Raw genomic sequence first — 26,378 nt, forward strand, 5'->3', positions numbered from 1 at the left:
GAACTGATTTTTTTAAAATTTCAACTTTCATCTTTAACACATGCGAAATAAAAAAGATTAGTATTGCTATTTGTAGTAACGTACGTTCAGCTATAACACTTCTGAAAAACCGCGGCACTGTTTTCTTTGGGAAGGGGGAGGGCGGAAGTAACTTACTTGGGAAATTGTACTCTCGGAATTTAAGTTTGGAAATTGTACTTTATGCGCAGAGACATTATTCTCTTAGTGTATTTCAGTGGCAAAAGTGATTACGAGTTGTGTGGTGATATATTGATTGACTTATAAATATATTTGATAGTACTTATTATTTCCTTTTTCATCTATTTAGTATTTAGTTTCCATCAGCTATGTATTGCTAGAATTTTTGGTAGATATGCATTCGACCATTTTCAAAATTATAGCTTATATTCATCCTTATACCTCCATTACATCTCTCAATTAAAGTAAAAAGGCTTATATACTGAACTACAATATAAAGATACTAGCAGCGTTCACCCCGCTTCGCTGCGGTCACCCCGGAACGCAATAAACTTTGTTACTTAGATAATTTTTACTTTTTCGCTTTCAAGTGATATGATAAAAACCATAGTAGATTGCAGTAAATGTTAACATTATATCGCCTGTCATTTATGTTAACCCGCCCCGCTTCGCTGCGGTCACCCCGGAACGCAATAAACTTTGTTACTTAGATAATTTTTACTTTTTCGCTTTCAAATTGCAGTAAATGTTAACATTATAGCGCCTGTCATTTATGTTAACCCGCCGAGTCACACGGTCATGCGGGTTGCATATAAATACGTTTATTTTTACCTATGATGAACTAATAACAAAGGATTTGTACGTATGGACACCTGAATGGTCAATTATCTCAAGACACTGGTAATTGAAAATTAAAGTGATATGATAAAAACCATCTAGGGTCCAAATCCTAACAACCCCCCAAAAATGAAAGAAATTGGTTCAGCCGTATTAGCGTGATGAGCGGACAAAGGATTTTGTACGTTCTCTTTTATATATATAGATTAGGTGGGTATATGCCGTATACTCCCGTATACCGTCCTCGGTAGGTTTGTAATGTTAGGTTTTCCTAAAATACTTCCTCAATACTAGTAAATCTAAGGCGTGTTGGATACGGAAGCATTTTTTCGGAACATTTCTTGTAAGAAAAATCTTATCATTGCCCTATTTTGTAGAGGATTCTGTTAAGTGATTGCAAACTACTGTATTTCTTTTAGTGTACTGATGGATTGTGAAAGTTTAGAAAGAAGTTAGAACATAATCGACCAAAGTTAACTATCATTTGGAGGTGAAAACTAAACTGTGTCAAAATTTCAAAGTTGATTTAAACCAATAAATGGCTGACAGATTATGAAATGAAAATCTTATTGTTGCGTCTTATATGAAGAAAATTAGCAGTGGACCTGAATTGTGTAGTATATTTGGGGCATCTGATTGAAAAAATAAAGAATTATGTACTAAACATATTAAAATTATGCTGAATTTAACTGGTGTGAGTACCAAGGGAGCACCCACACGGAGAATCTACCAGGTTCTGATACCTCCCCTACAACTTCTTAGCTCGACATATGTTTGTACACTTTCACAATAAAACTATAATTGTTTAGTAGAGAAATGACTCTTGTAGCATAAAGATTTGATGTTAAGTTCATCTGTACTCCTTCTTTTCTTTGAAAAAAAATTCTAATTCTATATTTTTTTCTGAGAATATAGTTGGCAGAACTTAACGATTACTTATCATTTCTCGGGAGTAGAATTAAATCGGATCAATAGTACATAGATGTAGTGTCTTATAGCATTGGAATTTCCTCTCAAACTTTGGATTCATCCAACAAAATTTTCTGGGTGCGCGCCTGCTAAGTACACCAAATAATCTTTCACAATTCGTTGGCATTATCTTTTCTAATAAGGCTCATAATAATCTTGTAGAAAAATGTCACATTCAATCATTTTTGATTGATTGCATCATATTTTGGGGTGTTTGAATATGCTGCACATCTTCATTAGGAGTCCGAAAATTCGAGTAGCTCTGGCTTTTCCCCGTGGTTTGGTTGACTTCATGAAGTGTTCTGTTCTTCTCATTTGTATAGTGACTAGTGTATGTCTTTGGCGGATAAGATCTGGGTTCAATTCCAGGTCGGAAAGCATCAAACACATTACAGTAATCTCCTTTTTAAACTATAAATCTCGTCTTCTGAAGTCTAATGTCTAACAGAGAAAGTAAATACAAAACAAATAGCTATGAAGTGTCTTGAGACAGCAATGCGAGAGTACATGGGCAAAGCGTTCGTAATTAAAGGTGCATCTGCAACTGTCAAATAATTTGATGGATTGCATGTTGCATACATACTGCTAACAGTTCACAGAACAGGATAAATGGCAATTCAAATATAGGAGATAGCAAACGTTTGGATTGATTTGATTTGATTGTAAGTTTAGTGTCCCGTTCAGCGGCGAGACAATTTGAGACGTGGACCTACAGTTTAATGTGGGATCCGAACCACATGAGCTCCCTTTGGGAATCGAACCCGGGTCTCCCACGCCAAAAGTGCGTACGCTAATAGCGGGCGTTTGGAATCTAATGCAGATGCCATTGGTATATCGTCGTAAAATTGATGGTGAGTCCGTAATAAGAGAATGGCACACAACAAAATTCATGAAAATCATAGTAAACAATCCGACGTCGACTTCAGAAACTGAAATTTTTTTACTATATTAAAAAATATGAAAAAAAAACATTTAAAGGAATGCTGCATTCGCTATAGAATCAATAGAGAAAAAATGTAAAAAGTTAACTTCAGAAGAGTGAGCAGAAGTGATTTCATATTCAAATGGAATGAAGCATTTTTTTATGAATGGGTATGAATATATATAGGATCGGATCCAAGGATTTTCTGCGGGGGGGGGGGGCACGAATAACTACCAGTACATTTGAATTGAATTTGATTTTTTTTAAAATGTCTGTAGGCGTCTGTGGTGTGAATGAGGAATCACCCTGGAAATGCTAAGTGCCTGCTCTCGGTGAATCCTTTTCTTTCAACTTTTATAAAACTGACAAACTACTGATCTTGCAAAACTTCCCTTTGTTTTAAGCCCAAACGGAAACATGGCAACAGAAAATTTCTGAAAGTGTTCCTATTTTCACTGCTTTAGGTAGTATATATTTACAACGAAGGGGGAAGGGTGCAAGTACATCTTTGCACCCCCTAAATCCGGTCATATATATATATATATATATATATATATATATATATATATATATATAGTTACGTTCCCTGGTTTTATCGCTTACTCAGAATACTGAAAGAATTGTAGAAGTAGAATTTTCTAATGGCTGTGAACTTACCAAAAAATTATATCACGAGACGTTACTGGAACGAACCTACCGCGTAGGTCTAAAAACAACCAAGGTTTTCTTTGTGATTTTTCTGTCCCTTCTTAGCAATATTCTGATATAATTCTACCAATGCAACGGAGAGACTATGAAGAGTGGTGCTAGTCTTATCAAAACGTTTCTTTTCTCTTCCATAGGTGTTCAAGGTTACCAGGTCTACTGATTTTTTTTTTATTGCAATACGGATTTTTTTATGCAACCTACACGGTTTTCTTTAAAAATGTGTTGTGGACAAAATCCTGTACGTGAGTTTTCTCGGAGTACTCCCTTTGTTTTAAGCCCACACTCTCATTCCACTAATTCTTCCCTCCTTATTCACTCACCTTAATGATTCGTTTTCCTTACTTTAAAGGGTATAGCTGTGGGACGTTAAACTGAAAAATTTCATTCATTTTTCATTTGTATGCTAATGTAAAATACGCAATCGATTGGTTGATTGGGATTTAATGTTCCTGTTCAACACAAAGGCTTTTCGGTAAGATCTACTGCACAATGCATAAAGTGGTGCTGCGAGACATTACTAGGACTTACATCCAAGGGAAGCACTCTTATTATGATCGAATCCGGAACCATACGCACAAGTAGTACATTAGCCACTTGGCTCAGCCCTCAATTGAATTAAAGCTTGTTTTATGGCAAATAAAACAATATACTGTTTAGAGCGTAATAATACGTATAAGAAATTAAATGAAATCTTTAAGTTTTACGTCCTACGGTTATGCCGGCTAGGCAAAAGGGGACGGCGATGATAAGAAATGAATGAAATGGTAGAATGAAGAAAGTGGGAAGAAACGGGAGAACTCCGAGAAAACCCACACATACGGTGTTTGTTCATCACAAAGATCATTGGTGCGAGTTGAGATCGAACTAAAAAACCTATGCACCAGAGGTGAGCGCTCTACCACTGAGCCACCGCTGCCCTAACATTAAAATCCCTCTACGAAGTTATTTATTATCTAGAAAATAGGCTATTACTTAAGAACATATTCTATGTTGTCGGGAAGAGGGGGTCACAGTGACTCAGTGGTAGAGCGTTCACCTCTGGTGCATGGAGTCCCTGGATCCCAGCTCGCGTCAAGTGAACTTTGTGTTGGACAACCACCGTGTGCGTGGATTTCCTTTCGGTTTTCCCACTTTATTCATTCCACAATTTCATTCATTTCTCATCACCACCGTCTCATTTAGCCTAGCCGGCATAAGCGTGGGACGTAAAACTCAAAGATTTCATTTCATTTCACTGTCGGAAAGAGCGCGTAAAAGTTTACAACCAGTATTAGCGTACTATACAGGAATTCTAGACTTAAGAAGCACGAAAACTTTAGGCAAAATATAGATGGATCGTTTTATTCTCCGGAGGATCGTACAACAAGATCTCTTACGAAAGGAATTTACTTTTTTTTATTACATGTATAACATTTTACTATTTGTGTCCTGACATATCTGATGCTAGAAGCCCATGATTGGATCCAGCTCGCTCCAAGTGGGATTTTGTGGTGGACAAATACCGTGTGCATAGATTTTCTTGAACTTCATTCCGCCATTTGTTTCATGATCATAATCACCATCTTCTTTCGCCTCGGAGCATAAAAGTTTTCTAAAGTAAACAAGAAAACTGTATCCAGATGTGTTTATTGTTGTTTATTATTTTGCCTTGAAATTGTGCACAATAAACTAAACGAGCATTATAACAATAAGTGAGTTAGTAGCACCTCGCACCAGTGGCGTACCCCCTGGAAAATTAAACCCCCTTGAGCAAGATATTATGGAAGAAGAAATATTTACTATATTAACTTATACATAAAAAATCACGTTTGCTCTAAAAGGATATGAAATTGAGTGCATGAACCCCTCTTGATAAAATTGTGCGTACAGCACTGGCTAGAATTATACAGGAGACAAATCATGGAGTTGAACTTATTTTGTGATAATATGAAGCTTCATATGTGGATCCATTATTGCAGACTGACTGTTTGAAACACATATATTCACTGCCGGAATAATAAGTTTATCCTCTATTATATTCAGTGATTTCAAGATTTCGCCAGAGAGACGGGATATACAGAGGGTGATAGTAGTAAAATGAAATGAAATCTTTAAGTTTTAACTCCCACGTTTATGCCGCCTAGACTAAAAGAGACGGTGGAGATGAGAAATGAATGAAATGGTGGAATGAAGAAATTGGGAAGAAACGGGATAACCCCCAGAAAACCCACGCACACGGTGTTTGTCCACTACAAAGCTCACTTGGCGCGAGCTGAGATCGAACCAAGAACCACATGCATCAGAGGTGAACGTTCTACCACTGAGTCACCGCGGCCCTAAGGTGACAGTAGTACTGCAAAAATGCTGTTAACCCACGTGGAGCACGATCAAAGACTTGCTCAGGGTGAAGAATATCTCTCTCTTGTCCTAACCCTTGAAGGAGCTCCTTCATGCCTAAGCGGTTAGCATACGCGCCTTTGGCGCGGGAGACCCGGATTCGATTCCCGAGGAAGCTTATGTGTTTCGGATTCCACCTTAATCCGTAAGTACCGTCTCATATAGCTTCACTGCTGAAAGGGACGTTAAACTCAAAATCAGTTCTAACTCTTCAAATCATCACTGATTACATTTATTTTACTGAAAGACAAACAGGGAAATCAACGCCCAAAGCACTACTACAATGAGTTGTAACAAAGTGCGGACTAGTAGTCATTGGTAGACATAAAACATGACAGAATATAATACCTTTTTCTTAAAAAAATTTCTACAAAATTTTAGGAACACTGTACATGATGCGTACGATCAAGGAATCGGATTACATACGAGAAAAGCAAATTATCGTACTTTTACGCTTAAGATCGTATGTCTGGCAACACTGATACAATAAATATAACAGACAAAAGCTAAAATTCAGGCAGAAATAGAGCTTTCTGCACGTGTCTCGAAACAGCAATCCCTCCCCCTACACCTCCTTCTTCTACCCCTAAAAAACAACTGCAATAATTTATCAGTTGATAAAAGTTGTTTGACCAGTTTGCCTGAAAAGAGAACTCACACAGAATGCCATATGGGAACTAGAAATTCTTCAATTCATCGGAACCAAAGGATTCGATCTAGAAGGAGGATCGAATCCTTGTTTACAGGAATCAGAGTGGTAAACCAAGAAACTCGGAATCATAGAGAAGAGCTTCCCGGAACCAAAGGATCCTTGTTTGGAATAGGTTGACAGGAATCGATTCCAGAAAGAAAAAAAAAGTGTTCATCACTACGCAGGCCGGTACCCAGCCCAAAAATGTAGGGGGGGGGGGCGATCGAACCATATTATATTTCGAGAGCAGGAAAATTCGATGTAAAAAAAACTCGGTGTAGGAAAATTCGGTGTACGGAAAACTCGGTGTGGGGAATGTTAGGTGTAAAGAAAGATTCGTTGGAGGATGTCTCCTAGAATTTTCTACTTAAAAAAAAAAAAAGTAGGTTACTAGACTGGCAAAGTTGAAAATTGTAGATTTTTCAAAAATGTTCTGACGATTTTATGTCTATTTTATAAATAAATATTTAAATCTAAATTCTTCAAAACTGACATAGTTTATTTGTTACTCAAAGATGTAAAAATAAATGCCTCAACTAAAGTATCTACGCCTGATTGGAGGAAATGAAAAAATGAAATCTGTAAGTTTTACGTCCCACGATTATGCCGGTTAAGCTAATGGGGCGTTTACACTTGGTCGATTTAGTCGCACGACTAAATCGACTCGCTGGATTTGCCACTAAATCGAAGCAACCAGGAAGCAACTAGGCCGAATCAGATCGATGGATGTGTTCAATTATTTCAACCACAGAAAATAGAACGTCTTTCAATTCAGTTACCAGTCGATTAGTCGCCTTCGATCAACAAGCGATTAAGTTGAATTCCTGTTTACACGGTCGATTAAATTGAAAGTGACGTCAATTCAACTGAATCGAACGCAAATCGACTAAGTGTAAACGCCCCATAAAGGAGACGGTGATGATGAGAGATGAGTGAAATGGTGGAATGATGAAAGTGAGAAGAAACGGGAGAACCCCGAGAAAACCCACGAGCACGGTGTTTGTCCACCACAAAGTCCACACTGCGAGAGCTGGGATCGAACCAGGGACCTCAAGCACCGGAGGTGCCTGATTGGAGGAGAAGTCAATAAGGAGTCAATAGGGTTGCAGTACTTGCATACCTTAACTTAAGGCAAACAAATTAAAGTGTTTGATTGGAGGAGAAGTCAACTATTTGTACAACTATTATCTGATAAAACCATCCTGCTTTATATTGCCCTTTCCACTAAGACATTTTTGATCAATATACTGCATCTTACATACAGTATGTATATACAGAGCGAGTCTTTCAAAACTCACGGATTTCATTTGGCTCTAGAATTTCTAACTGAAGCCCGATTTTCATGCGGTTTGTTGCAAATCATCAAGGAAGGATGGGAGATTTATGGGACTATGTTTACTGGTTTAAATTCATCCGGGGTAATATCGAGCAGGCCGCAAGAAAAACAGCAAAAATTCGCCATTATACGTTACAGTTCGAATGAGATATTGGATATTTGAAGCGAAATTGAAGATGAGATGAGATGATTTTGAGTTTAACGTCCCGTTCAGCAGCAAGGCTATATGAGACGCGAAATTGAAGAATACAAATTAAGTGTTAGTGGTAACACACATAAATCATATGTTGAATAGAGATTTCTTGGGTGACTTAAGGGGATGTCTACCCACTTGCAAGTGTTTCAGGATCCCTATAAGATAACACGTAGATATTTCTATGTGAATATTTAACAAGATATTGCACTTACCGTCTCAAAATTTTCCATGATATTTTCCAACAGCAATACCTATATGTTCATTGTTTCTGTTTTTGATTTAATGCCCCAGATCAATTTAGATTAATTATAATGTATACTTCCGTTTACACTTGGCAACGTAGAGGATAGAATTTCTCCAGGAATTGAGAGCTCTCTGCTGAACCTCTAGCCCTAATAGTCTTCGCGTCACGTGGTAGTGATTTATGAGCGCTTCTGGCTAAAAACAAATGTTGTCTCTGTTTCTTCCTTTTTTTTTTTTTTTTTGTCAAAAACTTGTTTTGGGCAGCTTTGTCCTCAGTTTTGTCCACTGCCTCTATCGAGATAGCAGTTATACAATGGAGATCGTTTGCAGATCTCATAGCAGATAATGTAACATTCTTTGAAGAAACTCGAAGACTGACATACGAACCGCGTGACAATTTGGGTAGGGAATCTGGAGCGTTGCAATTTTGTGTTCTGAAGTCCGCCTTATCACACAAGACGAAATGACCATAAACAAGAGACTTGTGAAGGAAGAAGGAAAATGTTCTTAGTAATTGTATCCAATTGTTTCCACATTTTTCACCTTTCCCCCCGAAAGATCCCTTCGAAAAGGGAAAGAGGGGAGGGCGATTTTGTGACCCTTGAGTTTTAGAATAGTCTTGAAATGAACTGCAAAGTGCACTTACTGGAAATTCTACTGTCGTTGTGCTATAATATCTGTGTTGCAAGAAGTGTGACAAAATGAAGGAATCAAAGAGAAAAAGAATTTGGTACTCTCTCCTTCCAAAAAAGAAGTCTCGCCAAGCTAATTCATATGTGTGGTCGATCTCAGAGTATGGAGTTCAGAGACTGGATAGTTAATATTTACCATTCAGGATTACCTTACAACCAATTAAATTCCATTTTCACCTAGCTTGGGCTGGGTTTGGGCAACTCCCTCTTGTGCAGTCGCCTGGACCCAGATCAGGCTCGTATTTATGGACATGTGTCTATTTCCGGATCACTTCGGAATTGATCCTTCGTTAATAACCATTCAAGTTCATTACTCTATTTCCTGAATTATCCAGTAATCCTTTCTCCTCCAATCCTTTATCTTTCTTCATTCTTTCTCTTTTTCCTTTCTTCTCTGCCTCCCTCTGCTACTCTTCTTTCTCACTCTTCTTTTTCCTAACACTAACAAAACTGAAAAACGGTGTCGTGACGGGGAGTAGTCGCTATCAGCACGGTCAATAAGTTGTTTCGATAGTTTTTTTTTCTTTCTTCGGGAGTCCGATATGGAATGATTAACTCGAAAATGAACATATACAGAAAGAATAATAATAATAATATTTATTCATGATTTCAATTATCAGATAGGAGAGTATTGTATTTCTTCCTTACTTCGGGCGACTCCTCCTTCCACCCACGAATAAAATTACCCGTATACATGACAATAGGAAGGTATTTCGTTGAAAAATATGCTTTTTGTAGGATCATTTTAATTTCAGGCATATAGTCATTCTACTCCTTTTCATAATGTAATTAATATAGATGTATGCACAGTATAAATGTAATGTGTTAGAGATGTAATAAACTATTTCGTTGATAATTGTTTTTGGTAGAATCATTTGAATTTCAAGCATAACGTCATACTAAGGGGTTCCATAGTCTTGTGGTTAGAACTTTTGACTCCTGTTCGCGTGATTCTAGGTTCGATTCCCTACTAGAATACTCAAATCATTGGCGTTTGCTCATCGTTGTGAGGCAAGCTGAGGAGCCACGTGATTAAAAGACGTGACAGTCTATAGAATTAATATAAATGTATACACAGTACAAATGTTGTTTGACAGTAGTAAGGTATTTCGTTGATATGTATATACTATTTCTAGGATGTATACATTTCTTTGTATACGACTTTTATAATGTATAATGTATTCTTATAATCAAGAACGAAATTTTAAAATTCTTCTTCTTATTATTATTATTATTAAGTATTCTGCCTTTTGGCCGGTCCTGGGACTGGTGAGATTTTTTTCGTTTCTTCTTAATTTTCAGTTTGGACCTTGAAATATTTCTTCCATGTTTCTCGATTTTCAGCTTCTTCTTAATAATAATTAATTATTAATGCTTAATAATAATTAGGCATAACAATGTTAGAAAACTGAAATATTTTAACAGAGCAGTCGATTTCCACGAATGTCTAATAACAAATTTTACCACCCAAGTGAGATTTATACCACTTGACACGATGGTTCGGAACTCATGACTATCATATTTGTGTTACAAAGTTATTTTCTAAAGACAGCTGTTTATTAGTCTAAAATCTAAACACAGCAATACAGCCCATAGGGGCCTGGACATGCCAGCTGGTAAACATTCACAACCTAGAAGATCGTGATCAGTGCAATGACATCAAACAATCCTTTCGTCTTTCTTGGCCAGAGATCGCTACCACTTTATTCGGATAGTTCTCCATTTCTTTCACGATGTTGACTCAACTTCGGAAGTTGTGAGCTTACACTGGCAATCGAATCCTATTCTACGTACAATGGAGACACAATATAATGAGATTCAGCTAAGGAAAAACTCCTAAATAGTCATTAGTAGGAAACGAAGCTGAGTACTATTCAGGAATGAATTGTTGATCATCTCTTAGGGGGAGGATATTTTCGAGAAAATGTACGCATGGAAAATAATAATAATAATAATAATAATAATAATAATAATAATAATAATAATAATAATAATAATAATAATAATAATAATAATAATAATAATAATAACACAGCTACACAAAAAGAATAAAAGTTCTGTGCACCAGACCCCAGGGTATGGATTCAAAATATTTTGGTACCCAGAATCCAAATTTCGAAACCCCAGGACGATTGACCGTGATATTTTTTTAAATGGGCGATAAACATAAGCAAACGTAAAACAGCACTTACGTTCTTCGCCCATAAAACAAAGTTGACACGGTCAAATCGTCCTGGAGTTTCGAAATTTGGGTTCTGGGTACCAAAATACATCGAATCAATACCCTGGGGTCCAGTGCACAGAACTTTTATTTATTTTGTGTGGTTGTGTAATAATAATAATACTGTATAAGGAAAAGGAATGAAGACGTACTAAAGGAAGCTAATGAAGGACGACAGATCATGAAGATAATAGGAAAAAAAAGAAACACATGCTTGGACATCTTATTCGGCACTCCGATTGGATCACCATGTTGACAGGGGAAAAGGCAGAAGAAAAACCAGGAAGTGGAAGATCAAGGATAGAAAAATCTATAAGTTTTACGTCCCACAGTTATGCCTGGTAGGTTAAAGGAGCTAGTGATGTTGAGAAATGAAGGAAATGGTGGAATGCAGAAAGTGGAAGGAAATGGGAGAACCCCGAGAAAACCCCCACACATGGTGTTTGTCCTCCACAAAGTTCACTTGGTGCGAGCTGAGATCGAACTAAGGACGCCATGCATTAGAGGTGAACGCTCTACCACTGACCCACCGCGGCCCGATCAGGGATAGATGCAGTTACGAAGAAGAGACCTTATCAAATTATAAAACAGCTCTCCCAGGGGAGAGAAAAGTTTTAAAATTTCCTTCTTGCGCATCAACCTATGATTGAAGTGAGAAAGATTATTATTATTATTATTATTATTATTATTATTATTATTATTATTATTATTATATCGAGAATGTACTTCTGGGTTCCCTCCTTAAAAAATACACACACTATTTCCAATTATGGTTATCCTACTTTTTACAAATTTGTCTTTTTTTTCCTCTGTCTTTCATTCCCATCATGCGATGGGTGGGCCATAGAAGGTGACGCCTTTTCTGTGGCCAGAGTGATCAAATTTGTCTAATTCAATATTGGTTTAAATAGTATTAGTTTTCAAGCTACATATATGAGTTCTTTGACTAACTGAATTGTATCGTTTGTATCGTTTTACACTATATTTACAAAGTTAGGCCCGAAAAAGTCCGAGAAATATGGTTGTATATTTAAAAATTCACAGCCCGAACCCAGGGGCGTCATTTAGGAGGACAGGGAAAGGCATTTGCCCCCCTCCCGAGTTTGAGATTTATATAATTTTATCAATAGCATAGTAGTAAATCAGTAAAAAACGCGAAATTTTACATATATCAAGGGGTCTTGATCCCCCAAGCCAAATCTGAAATGACGCTACTGCCCGAACCCCTCCCAGGCCCGAAGTGATACATTCTTTGTAGGCCCGAGCACGTGCAGACCTCTAGTGCAGAGGCGTTTCAAGTGGTGGGCGACTGCCCACGGCCTTGCATCTTGAGGGACCTCGCAAAGATCAACGAGCCTAAATCGATTTAGCACTCACTTTTGTCGATGCAACAATAGAAACAAATATGAATTCGGACTTAATTACAGAAAAACAATACGCTTCAAACTAACTTTTCATCTATTCGTATATATTAGATCGCTAGCATACGCGACAGGCGGCGAGTTTATTTTAAAATTGCAATAATGAATGTGTATAAGTCTTTATCGTTGAGATGAATTGTTTTCGATAAATTTTATTATAATTAGCAATTTTTAAAAAAGGGGGCAGGAAGGACTCGTAAACCTTATTCGCCTTCTGTGCAGATGGTATGGTAAAAATCAATACTGGATAATGAAAGTGTAAGTGTAAAGGCTAATATGGAACAGAGAAACAAAAGAGAACTTCTTCAGAAGGGAATTGGGAGGGGAGGGGATGAGAGTACAATGCTGTGACACTTAAAATGCGTCTTGATTTGTATACTTCAACAAACTTTTCTTATTAGATTACGCAATTTCTAGTTTCTTACTCCGATTATTCAAAGTATTCAAATGTTCTCGGAGGGAGTGACCGCCCCTCCCTTTAATCCGTCCGTGGTGTCATTCAGTTTGGCTTTTCGCTACTAATTCAAAGTGCTTTCCGAAACAAGTTGTCTTCTTGTGACAGCAGGGGGTGGAAGAAACAAACAAACCGTGAAAGGAAGAAAGAAGAGGTTTTGGGCTCTTCCAGTCCAGACCATTCTAACCACTGAGAAGTGAGAATCACAACGTGATTTTTCTGGTAAGAGCGTCCTTTTAAAAGCAGCTAACAAGCAAACAGATGGTCAGCCCTCTCCCCTCTGCAGCATACTTTTTATTCTCTGTTGCCAAACTTACTGAAGAATATATTGCAATTAATCTAACGCATGTAACGTAAATTGGAGACCGTGGTTGGATTTATATGGGTCTTGTGTATTTGTATTAAAAATTTCAAGTTATTACCTGCAATACTTTGTTAGAAATTACCATATTAAATTTTACATGTTATCAAATGGAGAGTTAGAAACCTAAGCGGAAATGGTAGGAGATCCCCTTAAGGCCAATCTACAACATAAAAGATCTTGTACAAGATCTTGTAGCTGTCATAAAAAAATCTTGAAACCCAATCTTTCTATTTACTGTCTACACATATCAACTTCTTGAAAGCAAGAAAGACATTTCCACCCATGCAGCACTGCGCTCTAGTGGACAAATAGTGAACCTTCTCATTACAGGGTTCTGCCTGGATGACAAATGGGTTTACCTGAAACCTGAATGAAGTCTATCTATATATTGTATTTTTCTTCACATTTATGTGGTTTTCAGATATTCACTATTTTTAATTAAGAGTTCAAATACAGAATTACACACCTCCAATTTTTTAAAAAAAACTTACATTTGACCTTTTTCTAAACAAAGAATCGCAAAATTTGAAATATTAAAGAAATTGGCCTTCATTCCCTCTTCAACATCGAAATTTTTGACAACGCTGCAGCATGTGTTCAGTTATTTATAACAAGGAGTTGATATGCCGAGTTTCACGTCCCTTACTTAAGGGATTTCTAAAATACTCTCGGTAAAACATTTGAACACCCATTACCGCTTCCCCATTTGAGTTCGTATTTCAATTTAAAATCCTTTCTGATTCCTTGCTATCATATTAAAATGATTTTTCTTCCAAATATCACATTTTTTAGTATATTAGTATGACCTGGGCCAGTGGTGTAACTACAATGGAGCGAGTGAAACAGTTGCTCCAGGGCGCACAGTAAAAGGGTGCATGTGCGAACGGACTTTATGCAAAGAACGTTTGAAATCATTTCAAAAGGTACGCTATGACTATTAGCAATTAATTGGCAACAGCCGATACCGGAGGCGGATATAGGAATTTTTGAGGGGGCGGGCAGGTTTGAAAAATAAACTTGAAACATTTTTCGATATTTGGTTCGCTAACTAAAAGTGTGGACTGCAGTGCTTCATAATTCGTATTTATCTCCACCCTTCTAGAGGCGGAACTGAGGAGTGGCGAACGCACCCAGAATCTTCCTTTTGAAAGAAGTTTTATATATATTTTTTTCCTACAGCCTTTAAACAAGCGCTCCGTTAGGGACTAATTTATATATTTTACTCCTCATGGAATATGGATTTCTCTCAGGATTAGAAACCTGCTTGTGTTTGATTATTTTTGAAAGTATATTTTAACATCAAAAGATGATATTATATTACGAACGTTTCTATTCTATCCATTAATTAAATCACATCTAAAAGTGAGACAAGTGTAATATCAGAGAAGGGGGATGGGATAACGAGTCAGTTGTTACGCCATGCCAGCTCTGTTGGCCCGTGTTTCACGATGCGAGCAGGTGTTTTCACGATTCATCTTACAAATATCTCCCAAACCGTTACTCCCTGTTTAAAATCTTAGTGAACCTTCTTTGTAGAAATAGTCTTAGAAATAAAATGAAAAACGAACAAACAAGCCAGACTGTACGATAACGAAGATATGAGTGATACCGTAAACGCTTCCAGAGGGAGGGGGTCTCGATTTTTACAAATATCCCCTAATCAGTTACTTCCAGCTATAAATTGTACTGAATCGTATTTGTACTACGTAATCTTAGGGGGAAAAAAGAGTGAACGCGCTAGGGTATATAGTAACGAAGATATGAGTGATGCCATAAACGCTTCACAGGGGGGTTTAGGGGAATAGCGGGATAAGCATCGGGGAGAATTTAGGAGAATTTTGAGAAATTATACCTTTACATGTGTGCTAACGATTGGTAGATAATTCATCTTGCTACAAATTTGTTCTGACATTTTCCCTTCATTGACCGGGCTAGTGGGCAATATATATACAGTATATATAACCGGGTCACGGATAATTCGCAACAGAAAATGAAAAGGGGTCAATTCCCACCAGGAAAGCAAAAGGAGATAGGTTATTCGTTATACGTACAATATACCTAATAAGAAAAACACTTGTAGATGAAATATAAGCTTTAGAAATATGAACTACTACTACTACAACTATTATATTATTACTATTATTATTGACCACATAGGTTCGGAGGCCAATTCACCAAAATCTGTTGACTCCATTCTTAGAAGCCCATTATTATTATTATTATTATTATTATTATTATTATTATTATTATTATTATTATTATTATTATTATTATTATTATTATTATTATTATTATTATTATTATTAGTTTTGAAATACTAACAGCTGAACTTCCTATTTGCTACTTATTTCCTATTTTGATGAATGTTGAACAATGACTTATGAGTAGAGACCGGATGTTTAGGCATTAAAAACCTAGAAAATAGGCACTTAAAATTTAAAAAATAGGCAGTAAAATAGGCACTAAAGTGTAACTCGAAATAACAAAGATAAATACTGAATACAATTAAAAAAATAAATTCAAGTCATAGCTATTGTTCAAAGAATATAGAAACATACCTGTTTGTTAATATTTTTAATGTATATATAAAAACGAAGGTTGAAATGTATTCCATGTATATTTTGTAAATACATTCTATACAGCGCTTTATCACTACATATAACAGTCCAAATTCTATACATTTTAATCAATACACATAGCAGTCGAAAGTTTTACAGCACTTTATTAGTACACATAGCAGTCCAAAGTTTTATTGCATCATATTACTACAGACAGCACTTATTTCTCGAAGAGGCAGAATCCTTTCTTGAGATACTAAATTATATATTTTTACCAATAAAGCATTATTTCGAAGAAAATGCATAGAATAGGCAATATTAGGCACTAAAGCAATTATTTAGGCAGGGAGGGGCCAAATAGGCAAAATAGGCAAAATAAAATTGTCTTAAATTGAAACTATAACAACCTATAAAAACTTTAAAACGTTATTTTTGACCATACCTTTAATATTAAAGAATAGGCATTTTGCCTAACATCCGGTCTCTACTTATGAGAAATGATAACTTCGATTAAAATTTATTGTGATTACAGAATTTAGCTTGAAGTACCGTGATGAATTCAATATGCTATTTCGATGACAGCAGAAATTATATTCTTTTGACACACATATTCATATGGCCACGTCTCTCGCAAGAGGAAACCAAAAGTGTCATAAAATCCTGACGTAAGTTGTTAATTTATCACATCATTAACTTCACGAGTGATCAAAATGATGTGTTTGTGCATATAGCTTTCATTTTATTTATAGACCCTATTAATTGCTGTATATTTATATTTTATTGTTTGTGAAGTCAGTGTCAAGATTTTGTATCCTTGGCCTTTTTCTTTTGGCGCGAACAATTTTTTTCATTCATTCATGTCTGCATACTTTCTTTCATCTGTAGCGAAATGGATCCTCAGAAATGTGCATCGGTATATATAAAAGAGCAACCTTTGTGTAGATTTAGGCCACCTGTCCCGAAGGAAAAGAAAGGATGTTTCCATGCTTCTTTCCTACCGCGTAGGGTCTTTGTTTCTTCGATTCCCAGTTTCAGTACAGTGCAGTTTATTGTACGTGTAACATGGAGCACGTTGCTAGTACACTTGGAGTGGAAGAGCAATTTGTTTTGCCCTGTACAAAAGCTCCAATTTAAGCAATACTTTACATGCAGTAACATAACTAGGTGGTTGCGTGTTAAAAGGACATTAGAAGAACTTAAAACACTAAAACGGCGTAATCGAATTTTCCGAAGAAATAAAATTAATTTCGATGATTTTTTCCAAACCAAACTTTGACTTTCCGCTGAATAAAGTCGAAGTCACTACTCCAAAAATGAAATGAAATGAAATCTCTAAGTTTTACATCTCACGGTTATGCTGGCTAGGCTAAAAGAGGCAGTGATGAAGAGAAATGAATGAAATGGTGAAATGAAGAAAGTGTGAGGAAACGAGAGAATCCCGAGAAAAAACATGCACACGATATTTGTCCTCCAGAAAGCTCACGTGGCGCGAGTTGGGATCGAACCAAGAACCCCATGCACCAGAGGTAAATGTTCTACCACTGAGCCATCGCGGCCTCTATTAATAAAATTGCAAACCTTTATTCATGTTATAAGTCTCAGCATACAGTACATATATACATTGTATTATTTATACCTTTTATAAACTATGAGATGTAAATAATGCCACGGACCTTCTAACGTCGTAAATATATTTCACATGAATTACTTTTCTATATTGAAAGTATTTATGGCGAAAACCTATCAACACGATATTTTCAGATTTCGAACATCCAAAACTGGAACGTTACGCGCTTAAAAGTAGGTCAGATAAGCTAGTGAATCTGCATGCATAGTAAAACTAAGTGAAGTTGACTGATAGTAACTCCCCCTCCATCACATTTGGTGCCTCAACTCTCTGTGCTATTCGCCTATCTTCACAAAATTGATTCCCTCCCTTCACAGTGTTTCACGAAAAGCACTTGGACCCAATAGAGCGCTCAACTCTTACTCGTTTGGTCCATAGGTCAATTTCAGCCACTGTCAAGTGAGCTATTGGTGGACAAACACTGTGTGCTTGGGATTCTCCTGTTGCATCCAACTTTATTCAACCATTATCACCTATCTCATAATCAACCATAAGTCACGTTAACATGTTACTAATATATTAAACTTAAAGCGAGTTATACTAAAGTAATCGGTAATTAAAGAAATATTTAATTGACGTTATAATAACTGTTGTACTTACTCAGGCTTTTGTTTCCTTCCTTTGTTCTTTTTAGTTGTAAACAAACCTCGTTCAGTAAATGACTCATCATCATCATCATCTTATTATTATTATTATTATTATTATTATTATTATTATTATTATTATTATTATTATTATTATTCACCAATTTAATGCCCGAGGCTACAAATATCGTTCGGTAGTTAGTAAATATATGAAGCTTATAATAAACTAATAAAAGCGTGTTGCGTAGTAAAGTATTAACAGCACGAAGTAGAAGATATAGAATGAGGGGTGTTACGACCTCCCATGCCATGATACGAAATGCATAAACCGACTCGCAAGAAAACGACAGTTGTTCTTTGTTCAATGACGTCACTCATGATGAAAGAAACAACTGTCCATAGGCGGTCAGAATCTCACATACAGATGGATGTATGAAATATATAGCTGACGTATATAATATACGTATACATGTGTAGTATACGGAAGTTTGTTAGATGTCAGACACCCTGCAGCGACATGATATAATGTCTAAATGAGAAAAAGGCAGTAACTATGTAGTATATGGATAACGTATGCTCCGTACAGATTTCCGTACTAATCGTAAGGATTCCATACATTTGTACAGCGATGGACACTTCTAAATGGTACACCTTAGCCGTAAATCTCCATATGGCTGTACCATTTAGAAGTATCCGCCGCTGTACAACATACCGCTGTCCGAATAACGGATTTTTCTCAGTGTACACATAATTCTATACTATATGCAATAGTATCATATATACTTTGATTTTCATATTTATATTGCCAATGTAAATAGCAGCAATACAAAATATCAATATCAATATCAAAATACTTTTTTTTTTTTTTTTTTTGTAGTTTCAATCAAATCATAGGGTCAGATAATGGGGGATCAGGGCCGTCTTACGCATCCTTTTGCATTGTTTGCTTAATATATGGCCAAACATGTCTTAAGGCTGTGAACTGTGGAACCTTTTACGTACTGCGAGCAGTGGCGGTTTTAGCGGGTAGACACGGGGCTACCCAAAAATATATAAAACTGAAAATATATAAACACTAAAAGATATAATAAAAAGTAAATATATTTTCACTTTTTCTATTAATGGTAAATAATTATTTAATGAACAGCATCAACAACTACTGTAAAAGTAATTTCCTATTGTCATTAATCAATCGAATGTGCATATGTATCCATACGTGAGGAGCGGACCTACCCAAAATTAAAATCCTAAAGCCGCCCCTGACTGCGAGCTTTAGCATGTTGGAGGTGAACTACTGGAAAACAATACAATTGAAATGACTTGATACTAGACCGAAGTAAGTTTGTTTTATCTTTGTTTTAGCTATAATGTCAAACGGTTTACTTGCAACTGAGTCAGTCAATTTTCAATTTCTATGCAGTTAGCTTTCTTTCTTTTTTTTCTTTTTCTTTAATCACATTCATTTTTACTGATATAGATGTGAATAACGCTGCTAATAAGAGAATAGTATCTAGTTATTTTTCCAAGAAGAACAAGTAGAATAACATCTACAATTTATGATAAAACTAAAAGAAAGAGTTATTCTTCTTACAGAATTATTGCGAAAAAATGAAATGAAATCTTTAAGTTTTACGTCCCACGGTTATGCCGGTTAGGCTAAAGGAGACGGTGATGAGATATGAATGAAATAGTGGAATGAAAAAAGTGGGAGGAAACGGGAGAACCCCGAGAAAACCCAGGAGCATGGTGTTTGTTCACCACAAAGTCCACACGGCGCGAGCTGGGATCGAACCAGATACCCCAAGCAACGGAGGTGAACGCTCTACCACTGAGCCACCGCAGCTTCTATCTACAATCAAAATATAGACATAATTAGAATAATTGCAAAACCTAAGGATTTCTGCTCAAGTACAACCCTGAAAACTATGTACATCGGTTCAAATTTCCATTTAATCCATCATATATATATATATATATATATATATATATATATATATATATATATATATATATATATATATATATATATATATATATATATATATATTATTTGGTGACAATCAGTTTATCGGAAAAAACATTATTATTATTATTATTATTATTATTATTATTATTATTATTATTATTATTATTATTATTATTATTATTATTATTATTATTATTATGAAAATTAGTAATTGTGAAAGATAATAACTTCGATTAAATCTGCTATGATTACAGAGTTTAGCTTGCAGTACCATCCTGAATTCAGTATGCTATTTTCATATCTGTGAGGAAGCTAAATTATTTCGATGTCTACATTCATGGAACCGAGCTGTTAACAAAAGAAGAGACACTTGTTTTCCCTGGCAGTCGTAAAAATGTGTATTTTGGCTCTTCCCCCTCCAGCCCAAAAGAAACCGTTGTTTCGGAAGCGGCGCAACTGGATTTTCTTTTATGTCAGCGGGAGGGCGATAGCAGGTAGCAAGCAAGACGGCCCAAAAAGTTGGACACTGTTGAACTTCTTGCAAGATGGAAAAAATGTTTTATGACCCTATCAAGACTATGTGTACACGGGGAAATATGGTAGGGTTTCAAGATTTTTTTTTATGACAGCTACAAGATCTTGTACAAGATCTTTTATGGTGTAGATTGGCCTTTAGAGTGGGTAACTGAAATCTTCCACAACAACCGCCAGCGGGGTCCGATGCTTCCCTGTCTTACTCAGAAGCGACTCCTGTTTCCTGTAATTTATTCACTAACGACCATATTATGTTCCTGTTTGGGGCAGAACGTGAGGCAAAGTTGCGTGTAAATGCCCTTTGCGTAGCAACAACAGATTCCGTTCTCCAAAAACTTTTTAACGATAAAATCACGTTGCTCCAAAGAGTACATTATTGTAACTGTGTTCTGATCATATTGATACAGTAGCACAGCATAATTCTCAATATAACGGCCTAGTTTCCTGTTTCTTATTGAGCGTCGCGAGATTGCCATCTAACGAAGAAACTCAAATCTCCACACCGCACCTCACCTAATTCCAATTCGGTACAGTGGCGAATATTTGCTGTTTTTCTAGAGGCGTAGCCGGTATTATCCGAAATGAATTTAAACCAGTAAACATAGTTCCATAAATCTCCCAACGTTCCTTGATCATTTGCCACAAACCACATGAAAATCGGACTTCAGATAGAAATTGTAGACCCGAATGAAACCCATGAGTTTTAAAAGAATCACCTTGTATATTTTCTATGATGTACGTACTATAGGAAAGGTGTTTTTAGTTGTTCCTATAACTATTCTCTGAACTTATAGTTGTAATTGTTTTATTTCTGACAAAAAGTGTAAGTTTCATTGCATGATGAAAATAGTTTATAGTAATATCCCACCAAAGACGTAAAAGAGGTATTGGACTCAAGGCAAAAAAAAAAAAAAAAAAAAAAAAGTAAAAAATAAAAATAAAATAAAATAAAATAAAATAAAAATAAAAATAAAATAAAATAAAATTGTTTTTCTTGAAATAAGTAATAACATTTTATTCGTTACATTTTTTGGTTTTCGTTTTCACAATTTGAAGTGTCGTAAATTATCGTAAGCGGTAGTATTCAATAAGTATTACACCGAATCTACCTTACACCTAAATTTCCCTACACCGAGTTTTTCGTACACCGAATTTTCCTACACCGAGTTTTCTTACACCCAATTTTCCTAGACCCTTATATTTCATCACCACATTATAGTTTATTTGCAAGCCGGCCGTGAAAATTTTAGGGGGCCAGCAAAAATTTAGGAGGGGCCCGGGCCCCCTAGACCCCCCTGGATACGTTCTTCTCACTACGTAGGAATGGCCACAAGTTCCGGTTCCAGCAGAACGGGGAGCCGGTTTTCAGAACCGGTTCCAGACCTGGATCCGAAAAGTTGGTTCCGGAACCGGATCTTCTTGAACAGGAGCCATTCAAAGCCGAAAACCGGTTCCACCAGGAAATGGTTCCGACCATCCCTAATTGGGATACGGCTGTTTCGGTGTAGGACGTTTTGGTGCAGGGCGTTTCGGTGTAGGACGTTTCGGTGTACGGATGTCTCGGTGTAAGGACGTTTAGGTGTGAGGCTGGTTCGGTGTAAAAGTTCCAATGTTTACACCGAAACGTCCACTCTTCAAAATGAAAATTATTCGTTAGGGAGAAATAAATTCATGAAGTAGAAAATATAAATTAATAAATAAAATAAAAATTAAATGCTGCTGTAATTGACAGGGGTTACTTATATATAGTGAGTCCCCTCGCTTCACTCTATGTCAGAACTTCTTATATCCTCAAATGTTATAATTATGAATTGATTGGGAAAACGTTTTATGGTAATGATATATAGTAAAAAAGTGTGTGATGCATAAATATTGTGCACACCACACACACATTATTATGGCAATAACTGTGCACAAATCGCAAAATACTGCAAAATCTTTGAAAGGAAATTTTCAAACACAGATACAGATGTTTTTTCTTCCAAAATAACCGCTTTTACATCATGCATACCCAATAAGATTAGCAAATCTAGAAAAAACTGATTATGAATCAGTGTTGGGATCTTAATTATATTATTACGAAGATACAAATTCATGTTATAGTTGTAGACGACAGTGTCAGAAAAAGCCTCAAGAAAATTTTTAACGGCCTAAAGAACACAAGAAGAGGCTGAATCCTACCAGTTGTTCCTGCAGAAATGGTTTCTATTATGAGTTACTCTTTTGTTCTTAAAATAGGTTCAAAATTGATGAATTGTGACCACTCCACCAAGCTAATAACAAAATGGACTTTGCATTAGACGCTTGAAGAAAAACCTCTTGGAACCATGATCTCACAACACTTGATGTTAATTGTCCCGGATTTGACGCTTTCACAAGAATATTTTCAAATTTAAAGAGGTTGTGTTGGACTAAAGGACCAAATGTTCCATTGTTTTCCTACAAAACAATTAACAGTGGTGATAATAAAAGACTATTTGCAGAAATTAAAGGCTGTATGATGTAGCTACGAGTCATAGAATTTACTGACTATGTTAAACTTTCTACTGTTTGAATCCCTGTAAACACTAGAGTACGTCCCGATGTGCCTGAAGTTGGCCCTCCCACCTCTCCCAAATTACACCAAACGTTGCACATCGTTAGTGCATTTAGAACTAACGATAGTGCTATCAGCGTTTACGAGATATTGAAGATTTTTGGTGGGGGGCCAACTTCATATGAAGTTAGCCCCCCACCCATCTTTATGCAGACAGATTTTCACAAAACTTAGCGCATCGTTAGTGCACTTAAACACACTAAGCACTACCGTTAGTGCTACCATATTTTGGGATTTATTCAAGATTTTCGGTGGGGGGCCAACTTCAGAAATATCAAATTCTATACAAATAAAAGTAGAAACATAGAGTTAACGGCAATCGTTAGTGCATCGTTAGTGCACCTAAACGCACTAAGCACTAACGTTAGTGCTACCATATTTTGGGATTTATTCAAAATTTTTGGTGGTGGGGCCAACTTCAGAAATATCAAATTCTATAGAAATAGAGGTAGAAACATGGGGTTAACGGCAATGGTTAGTGCATCGCTAGTACACTTAAATGCACTAAGCACTAACGTTAGTGCTACCATAATTTGGGATTTATTCAAAATTTTTGGTGGTGGGGCCAACTTCAGAAATATCAAATTCTATACAAATAGAAATAGAAACATGGGGTTAACGGCAATGGTTAGTGCATCGTTAGTGCACTTAAACGCACTAAGTACTAACGTTAGTGCTACCATATTTTGGGATTTATTCAAGATTTTTGGTGGGGGGGCCAACTTCAGAAATATCAAATTCTATACAAATAGAAGTAGAAACATGGGGTTAACGGCAATCGTTAGTGCACCTAAACGCACTAAGCACTAACGTTAGTGCTACCATATTTTGGGATATATTCAAAATTTTTGGTGGGGGGGCAACTTCAGAAATATCAAATTCTATAGAAATAGAGGTAGAAACATGAAGTTAACGACAATCGTTATTGCACTTAAATGCATTAAGCATTAACGTTAGCATTATCATATTTTGGGATTTATTCAAGATTTTCGGTGGGATGGGCAACTTTAGAAATATCAAATTCTATACAAATTGACGTAGAAACATGCGGTTAACGGCAATGGTTAGTGCATCGTTAGTGCACTTAAAACACTAAACACTGACGCCAGAGGTACCATATTTTGGGATTTATTCAAGAGTTTAGATGGGGGCCAATTTCAGAAATATCAAATTCTATACAAATAGAGGTAGAAACATGAAGTTAACAACAATCGTTATTGCATCGTTAGTGCACTTAAATGCACTAAGCATTAACGTTAGCATTGCCATATTTTGGGATTTATTCAAGATTTTCGGTGGGGCCAACTTCAGAAATATCAAACTCCATACAAACATTTAGTGCTTTCTAGAAGCACTAACAATCCACTAAGGAATTGCATTAATTTTTTGTTAGTGCTTGAAGTTGGGGCAAGTTCACCGTGCTCTCCAAAGATATTGTACTTGTAGCACCTACACTAATGAAGTACTAACGTTAGGGGTTGGTGCACTAAGAACCACTAAAAATTTCACTAGAAGATATCATTAGTGCTTTTGAATTTGGCGGAAATTTGATGCAATTAAAAATTCCCAATACATTTCTTATAGGAGTTTCGTGACATATAATTGTCCATAACTATACTAATATAGAAGTACTAATGAAACTGTTAGTCTTTTCTAGAAGCACTAACGATACACTGATGATTGCACTAGAAGAGATCATTAGTGCTCTTGAATTTGACGGAAATTTGATGCAATGAAAAATTTCCCATAAATTTATTATGAGTTTCGTGACATGTAATTGGCCATAACTAAACTAATATTGAAGTACTAACTAAACTGTTAGTTTTTTCTAGAAGCACTACCAGTGCACTAACGAATGGCACTAAGTTTTTAGTTAGTGCTTGAAGTGGGGGCGCTAAGTTCACTCTGGCCTCAAAAGGTATTTTAATTGTAGCCCCTTTAATAATGAAGCACTAACCTTAGGTGTAGATGCACTAAGAAGCACTAACAATGCACTAACGATTGCTCTAGAAGAAATCATTAGTGATTTTGAATTTGGCGGAAATTTGATTCAATGAAAAATTTGCCTAAATTTCTTGTGAGTCTCGTGATATGTAATTGGTCATAACTACACTAATAGTGAAGCACTAACGAAATTGTTAGTGCTTTGTAGAAGCACTAACGAATTGCACTATTTTTTCCGTTAGTGCTTAAAGTGTGGGTGCGAAATTCACGCTGACTTCCCCAAAGGTTTTTTTACTTGTAACACCTACACTAATGAAGCACTAACGTCAGTTGTTTGTGCTCTACGAAGCACTTACGATGCACTAACAATTGCACTAAGAGAGGTAATTAGTGCTTTTGAATGCGATGGGAATTTGATACAATGAATAATTCCCAATGTGTTTCTTATGGGAGTTTTGAGACTTATAATTGGCCATTTCTACACTAATGGCGAAACACTAACGAAACTACTTGTATCTTCTAGAAGTACTAACAATGCACTAACGTATAAAACTAATTTTTTCGTTAGTGCTTGTAGTGGGGGCTAAGTTCACGCTAATTTCGAAAGTTTTCTTTACTTGTAACATTAGTGCTTCCTAGTGCTCCAACACCTAAGTTTAATGCTTCATTAGTGTAGGTGCTACAAGTAAAAAACCTTTGCGGGCCAGCGTGAACTTGGTTCCCACTTCAAGCAGTAACGAAAGAAAAGTCCATTCGTTAATGTATCGTTAGCGCTTCTGCAAAACACTCATAGTTCCGTTAATGCTTAACTATTGATGTAGATATGGCCAATTATATGCCACAAAAATCCCATAAGAGATTCATGGGGAATTTTTCATTGCGTCAAATTTCCGCCAAAATCGAAAAAAAAAAAAATGCCTTGACGTCTTCTACTGAAATCGTTAGTGCTTCATAGTGCATTAACACCTAACGTTAGTTCATCATTAATGTAGGTCCTACAAGTAAAAAAAACCTTTGGAAGCTTTCATGAACTTGGCGCCCCATTTCAACCAATAACGAAAAAATTAGAGACGTTCGTTAGTGCATTGTTCGTGGTTCTAGAAAATACTTTCAGTTATGTTAGTGCTTCACTATTAGTGTAGTTATGGCCAGTTACATCT

This window comes from Thermobia domestica, chromosome 2 (assembly GCF_964235325.1).
Source record: "Thermobia domestica chromosome 2, izTheDome1.hap1.1, whole genome shotgun sequence".
NCBI lineage: Eukaryota > Metazoa > Arthropoda > Insecta > Zygentoma > Lepismatidae > Thermobia > Thermobia domestica.